The 7,980-nt window shown below is 31.2% G+C and overlaps 3 protein-coding genes across 5 annotated transcripts in view; all 3 read right to left on the bottom strand.

Moving 5' to 3' along the window:
* LOC145316890 (uncharacterized) overlaps positions 1–7,980 on the bottom strand; it is a 256,014-nt gene that overhangs the window by 206,982 nt on the left and 41,052 nt on the right. The gene's annotated exons all lie outside the window — the stretch shown is intronic.
* The window catches only part of LOC145316891 (uncharacterized), a 212,543-nt gene that overhangs the window by 163,513 nt on the left and 41,050 nt on the right, over positions 1–7,980 (bottom strand). The gene's annotated exons all lie outside the window — the stretch shown is intronic.
* The window catches only part of LOC145316897 (uncharacterized), a 68,392-nt gene that overhangs the window by 19,356 nt on the left and 41,056 nt on the right, over positions 1–7,980 (bottom strand). Inside the window, exon 1 of one of the 3 annotated variants that reach the window (XM_080157711.1) lies at positions 1,535–1,851. The exons of 1 other annotated variant lie outside the window; for it this stretch is intronic. The gene's annotated coding sequence lies outside the window, so the exon portion shown is untranslated. Of the gene's footprint in view, positions 1–1,450; positions 1,852–7,980 lie in introns of those variants that run through there. One more of the 3 variants, XM_080157713.1, reaches the window with a different exon arrangement.

The raw sequence follows: 7,980 nt of genomic DNA on the forward strand, positions 1-7,980 counted from the left end.
TTTTTCCTTTTTTGGCCTAATTTAAAAAAAGCATTGCAAAAAAATATTACATGCATAAAACTTAATATAATAATTGCATCATATTAAACATAAACAGTAAAAAAGAATCTTATTTTCTATACCTTGTACTCTACATACAGAATTTTATTATTGAAATATTTTAAGTTATGTTTGTGAGTGTCAAAAATATTTTGACTTTCTGAATGCATTCGAAGAGATAGATGAATATAAGCACCTTGCATTGATGCAATTTTAAAATGATGCTTTGCTTACTAAATATGTTTTAATTTTGCCAGAATATTTACTAAATACGTCCTAATTTTAACTGGGTGCTTACCAAATATGTCCTTATTTTAACAGGGTGTTCAATAAATATGTCCCAATTTTTGAAGAATGCTTACTAAAAGTGTCTTAATTTTCACAGGGTTATTACTAATTATGTTCTAATTTTAAAACGTTCTTACTGAATAAGTTTAATTTTAACATGATTCTTACTAAATATGTCCAACTTTTTACAGGGTGCTTATTAAATATTTCGTAATTTAAACAGGGTGTCTGTCTACTAAATATGTTCAAATATTAACATGATTTACTAAACATATCCAAACATTACAGGGTGCTTAATAAATATGCCCTAATTACAAAAAGATACATATAAAATATGTCCTAATTTTCACAAGGTGCTTAATCAACTTTTTACTAGAGCTCCTTATAAGAGCTGGAATACTAACTATAAACAGGGTGCTATAATAGTAGTAGTACTTTCTAATTTTGGCACCAAATCTATCTTTATGTTAGCAAGATGGATATCAAATTTAAAAGCTATCCTAATTTCATTAGTGTGTACAATAAACATTTAATTTGGTGTTTGATAAAAGTGTAGCTCAGTAATTGCTCAATAATTCAATTTGTACTATCAATAAGTTTGCTATTATATTAACAACGTATCTCTTTATCACTGTTTTCTCCAAATGCACAAACTTTTAGAATACCAAAAAGTAATCATTGTAGTTATTTCCAATAAAAAGTATTCTTAGAGCATTTTCAAAAAATGTTATAGGCTATAATTTTCTTGATGTACAGGTGGCACATTTTGTTATCTTTGGGAAAATATATATGTTTTTAAAGAATGAAATAAATGTAGAATAGGTATATCTTTTTAAATAGATTAAAAGCCATTTTAATTGAAAGTTAAAAACAAGTTTTGGGAAAATTATTAAAAATATGTTTACATTACAAGATAAATAGATAACCTATTAAAGATGGGGTAATAAAAATCCCCTTCTTAAATACACAAAATTTACACTTATAATTTATCTTACTGAACCCTTCACCTTCCAAAATAAGGAAGAAACAGGGTAAACACAGATTCTATGCTGATTATTATAACAAAATTACTACTCAATATTGTAATAATCTCTACATATGATTATTTAATCAAAATTCCTACTGGTTTTTTCAGAAAACCAGAAAATTCAGTTTTTATTTCTTGTAATAATCACCCTGTATACTGTGTATATATGTAATCACTTACTGGGACTTATAAAAACTCGAGTACAGCTCTGGTGTGATATATAAGAGCCTCCTCGTGTCTCATGGGTGTCAGAGTGCTGCTAGGGGGCTAGAGAGCTAGGACGGGTGCACGCAAGCCCCTGGAAGCCACTAAGGGTAGCTTCCTATGGTCTGCTCATCTACCCACTACACAACACACACACACAAACACAACAGCATTCACACACACACACCTGCAGCTAGTGGACAACGGTCAGCCTCCTACAGTATAAATGTGTGAGTGTGTGTATGTGTAAAGATATCAGTTTGTGTGTGTGTGTGTGCTTAAAAGAATATGTGTGTGTATACCAGCTGTTCAAAACTCCTTTCCCTATTTCTAAAGACACAAGAGAAAGATGTAAATTGTACAATGCCCGCCTACCCCTACTAATTCCCCTTCCCTTGCTTCTAAAAGTGTAAAATATCTCTCTCATTTTACATTTCCCTTTTTACAATACTAACAACTTTAGCACTTTTAGCCTCTTGTATTGAAAATAATCAAAACTGAGGTTTTTCTTTTTACTACAATTTTGTTTAATTCTTCATAAAAGAATAATTTTTAAGGCTAAATGAAAATATTGACCCCTGTAAAGTTGTTGTCCAGTGCGGTATCCGAACAGAAAGAAAAGAATTTGGTATAAAAATAGCAGATTTGGCGTTTACAGGCGACGGACTGGCTCGCCCTCGGGGCCAGGTATAACAAGCGCGCGCCAAGCCGGTCAGCAGATACACACACACACACACACAGTCACAAACTTATTGAGTAGAAACATACTTACATTTTCTAAGGTACTAAAGGCGACCCCCTTCAGGTTGAGAAAGTTTTTATGGAAAGAGGAGGCGGAGAAAAGGGAAGAGGGAAGGAGAATTAGAAAGAGAGAGATAAGAGGACAGAAATATGTGAATAGGTAGAAATGAGAGAACAAGAAAGAAAGTTTAAAGGATAAGTCTCAGGAACATCAGAGAAGCTGAAAGGGCCAAAATAAAATATCTGATATTCACAACTTTAATTTTAACAAAAAAAATCAGTATTTATTTTCTACAAGTGGCGTGCACAGGGTTTTGCCTGGGGGTGTTTTTCTCAGGGATGAAAAAGAGTGTATGCAGGCCTTCTCAATTCTAAATTTAAGGGGGGTATACTTCAATAGTTTTCAAACAATAGTTTTATTAACCTAAACTAATCTTGATCTATTCAAAAATCTTGGAAGGCTAAAAACCTTATTTGTTGCAATAGAGACTTTAAGAAGACTTTTTATTTTGTTAGGTAAAAATAAAGGAACAATAATTTTAATATAAAATCCACATTCACAATACATTAGTCCCTGACAGGACTAAAAGAATTAGAATAGATAATGAGTGGGAGTGAAATTTGTGTCTTTGGGGGAGTTGATATTAAGAGGCATAATTATCAAGAAAAAGGGGAAGGAAAGGAAGTAAATTTTAGCCTCCAAAGGGAGAGGAGGTAAAGTGAGGTCAAGCTTTGAGCGGTCAGACAATACTGTTAACATCAAAATTAAATTGATTACTTTTAAAAGATTCAAAAAGATATTTCAAATTGGAATTGTAAAAATATTGATTTTGACCGACAAGCCTTGAGCTCCTTGTGAAACAATTAAACTCCGGTGGGAGCCAAATCTAATCCTACTAACAAACTTAAAATAACCTAACCTAACCTAAGATACAGCAAAGCATTATTTGCATTGATAAATCAAACATACATATATAATCAAATATGATAATATAGAATTTAAGCAATAATTGTCAGAACAATGGTTTAGAGTAAAAGAATTGTATATTTCATTGCAAAAAAATTACTGTTAAAAAAAGCCATAAAATTGTTAGTTTAATAGTAAAGTTTATTTTATTTCTCATGCTTTTCAATATGGTTTGGTTAAGACGTTTCATTCTAAACCTTCCAATTTGCTAACGCTTCTTTTTTTACTGTTTCGTGGGAAGATGTAAGCATTTGTGAAAGACAGAATTGTCATGTCCCTAATTACTTTCTTATTCTTCAAAATTATTCCCATAGCCACCTTTTCAAATCATTTTCAGGGCAAATTTATTTTAAAGTTTAATTTGTACTTTGAAATTATTAATTATCACGTACATATAAATAATTAACAAGAAAAATTATACGGATAGGTTGCACATCAATAGTAAACTAATAGTTATTTCTTTCATCGTATTATAACCGCTTTCCGCGGATATAGAATGTTCAATTATAAGATTAAAACCAAGTTTTTTTAGCCCCGAGGTGCCGAAGGCACGGGCTAAAAAACTGGTTTTAATCTTATGATTGTACATTTTTATATTCGTAGAAAGCTGGATATAATACAATGCTAGACATAGTTTTTTCGTATGGATGAGAAGTTTCTAGGCAGTTTAGTGCCAAAAGATTTGATCAATATTTTAATCAATTTATCAGGGATTATTTGAATTTTAAAAATCCATCAGAAAAAAAAGAAGAAATATTTTTTTCTTATCAGTGGTTTCATAGGTTCAAAATCACCAGAAACAGAAGAAATCTTCTATAGTTAGACTTTGAGGAAGGGTACCCAAAGTTTTCAAGTACATATATATATATATATATCAAGTACCCAAAGTCACAAAAGATAGCTAAAATAAGAAAAATTGTGTTGGGTCTAGTTCTCAAACTCTAAGAGGGTTAATGTGATAAATGTTGGAACCACTGTCCTATCCCTAGGTCCCTGAAAAAATCTGATTAATATATGAAAACGCTTTCATAATTTTCTAGACAAATGTCAACAAAAATAAATCAGATTTAGTAGTTGCATGTGATCTTTTTTAGTAGCGTAGCTACTCCGCATTAGTTATGTGTTTGCCTGATTGAACGTCGTTAATGGATAATGTATTGTCAAAAAAATATAACGAGGATGACAACATCAAGAAATAGCGAAGTATACAATTGTAAATAGACATACAGTTAAAGTGAGTAGTAGAACATATATTCAGTATCATTAAAAAAATATACACCTAGATAGTAAAAAATCACAAAAACTTTTTGTATAAAATAAGAATTGGTCTTTTGTAGCATGGACGGTCACGACATACAGCCGGTCCAAGCAAATTTTATACTGGTGCTCATTGATAAAGATAATCTTTACAATAAAAGTCAAGTCGTCAATCTTGAATTTCAGCCGAGAAATTTACGTTTCCCCCATAACGTTTTCTTACAGACGGATGGACATTTTAAATGATAAGAGTAGCTTCGCTACAATAAATAGGTAATTATTATGAAAATTTCTTCCAAAAATTCATATTCTATTTTAAACTATAACACCATTTTTCTATTTTTAGAAGCCAACTTTTGAACATAAATGTCCTTGTAATATTCATTTACTATTCTTAAAATTCGACTATTCCCTTTAATTAAAAGTACTGCCTTTTTGTAGAGTATTTAAGATTTTAACAATCGATTCTGCCTTTAAAATTTAATGTAAGTTACACATGTACAGTTTACAAAAAGTAATTTCACATACGTAGATAAAGTTTTTTTTATTCTTTATTTGCGCAACTACTTTTTAACGAGGGCTTGTCCGTACGTCCATCTGTCCGTCCGTCTTCACGTAAATATGAAAGTAAATTCTACATACACACAAGAACAGTGAGATATGAATAACCCACCCTAGATGATATTATTACGCAAAGTTTTCATTATTCATTCATTCATTTGTTTCAAATTTTTGCGAAATCCTATAAATCTTGATGGTTTCTGCTGTGTTTAAACTTTTCAATTAATAATTAAGAAGAAGTGGTCCATTGTTTTATCCCCTAAGAACCATGTGTTTAACAGAGCTGGATCTTTAAATCATTTTAGTGGTGAGCCAGATCGGGGTACGCCGAATTTCAGCCAATCACAGCGCGGCATTTCATAAAATGCTGTGCTCTCATTGGTGGAAAGTTGGCCCACCCCGATCTTGCTCATAACTAAAATGATTTAAAGATCCAGCTAAGTTTACAATTATAAATATTTTAATAGCTTATGGCTGCGCCAAAGATTTTCCTTGTTTGTATAAAAATGCAGGGATCTAAAGGGATAAGACAATAGCCGATAAATTGATGTATATCCCAAATGATGATACACAAATTTATCACTTCTGTAGATAACTAAAATAGACACTCAACTTAATGAACCACCTAATCAATATTTAATAAAAGTCCCCAAAGTTGTAAGGCAAACGAATAAGAAAACGTTATTATTTAATTTTGGGGACTAGTGTAATAAACAGCCAAATGATCCCTAACTCCCTGATAAAAATGTATATCAATCTTTCAACTAATCTAAGTTGCTTACTTGGAAAGCATTTGCAAAAACAGAAAAAATATTAACTTTTACACAAAAATTATTGCACAATAAAAAACATTGAAAAATTATTTATCATAAATAAATTATTTTCTAGTATTGCTTTGAAACCGATTGATATTCACTGGATTAGAACATCTAAAAAAAATCATGTATTGCATCGTATTACAGACAATTTTCCACGAATATTGAAATAAAAAAGAATAAAATTATAAAGGCCCAGTTTTACAAAACTAGTTTTAATCTTATAATTTTTCATATTAATATCCTCGGAAAATTGTCTATAATTAATACGTTAATGTTATAAATAACTATTCCTTAACGACAACAAGTTTCGAATCCATAAAGAAAAGGAAAAACATAAATGGCTTGGTCGAATGGATATTGCCCACGAATACGTAAATGAAATGTATGGGCCCGGGCCATCAGCACATCGGGGACAACACAAATAGTTAAAACTATAGTTTTAATTTCCGTTTCAGGGGACAAATAAATATACAGCTAAGATGGAGGAAATATTAGACTTTAAATTAAACTGGTCTCCAAATGTTTCAAAAACTATTTCTCTTATTCGTTGGCTTGAAACTTTAGGGCGTTAGGGACTTTAATTGAGATGTTCTAAAAATGTTCAAACTTTTCCACCAATAACTTAAATCTGTTCTATCCCTTGAGATCCCTGGCTGTAGCGAAAAGACAAGAGTAGAATTAGTTGTTCCCATAAAGTTGTCTAACTTCCCCTCACCTTACTTTAATTTTAAAAGTTAAAACAACAACTTCTACATTGCTGTCGTTCAAAGCTCAGTTTTTAAACCTATTTTAGTCTGTATTATATCTGTGCTAATAATGGATATAGAAAATACGTGGATATTATGACAGGGGAAAAGTTATCGTCAATTTAGGTTGCTTCTACATGCATTGGCATATGTAGATACTTTGGGGACTCTATTAAATATTGATTGGATTGTACAAAAAAAAGTATCCAAACTTTTTTACCAATAATAATTTAAAGCTACAGAAGGAGTATTTTTAAAAGCGAAGCTTTTCTATAGTTAGGGTCGGTCCGTCCGTGCGTCCGTCCGTCAGTTCGTCCGTCACAGTTAGCTCTTTTCGTTAATTTAGGCATGTTAGAATTGTCCTATCGACTTCAAACTTTGCATGGTGATTCCTGTAGTAGTTAGGTACAATTTAAAAAGCGTGCAACTCTATAATCAATACCAAAATGTCCGTACGTCCATTTTAAACATGTCGACTTTTAACTTTTTTGACAACAAATTTTTGTATGTTAAAATAATCCGATTCTTCTGATTTTTTGAAAACTGATTCCTATTACAACAAGGTACAATGCTAAAAGCGGGGCATCTCTATAAACAAGTCCCAAAAATGTAAGTATGTCCTTAAACAGTATCCTCTATTTATGCAGTTTTGCAACAAATTTACTTACAATATTGTTTGTACTGATGCATAAATATTCTGCTAATTTAGTTCTGACAATCTACAAGTGTTAATGTTTGTTGTCCTTTCATTTCAGAGCTTCGCTTTTATGGATGTTGTCATCCTTGTTTTATCATATATCAACTTCATCTTTTCCTTTTGAATATATCTGTTTTCATCAAAGTATAAGTGTATTACAATCTACTATTCTGTTTAGATGAAATTATTTTTAGTGCCCCTAGAGGCCTGGGAGCGTAGTCGATAGTAGATAGGTTGAAATTTAATCGTTTTTTTTTGCGTGGTATAAATTTATCTTGTGAAAAATATATCTTTCATATTTATTTTTATGAGTTCTAAACATTAAACAATTTTAAAAACTGACCTCTTTTTACTTTCTACGAGGTATCCGTTTGTAAAAATTACATCATTTTTACATTTGTTAGTTACTTTGCAGTACATCAAATTGTTTTTGGGAGGAAGATATTAGGGGAGATATATTTATTCATTTTCTTTTCAAAAGCGAAGATTTTCTAAAATTAGGGTCGGTCCGTCCGTCCGTACGTCCGTCCGAGATAGATAGCTTGTTTTTGTTAATTTAGGCAAGTTAGAACTGTCCTATCGATTTCAAACTTATTACCAGAATGTCAGAACTGTCCTATCGATTTCTAACGTAT

The sequence above is a fragment of the Acartia tonsa genome, chromosome 4 (genome assembly GCF_053477335.1).
Source record: "Acartia tonsa isolate MP-2025a chromosome 4, ASM5347733v1, whole genome shotgun sequence".
Lineage (NCBI taxonomy): Eukaryota > Metazoa > Arthropoda > Copepoda > Calanoida > Acartiidae > Acartia > Acartia tonsa.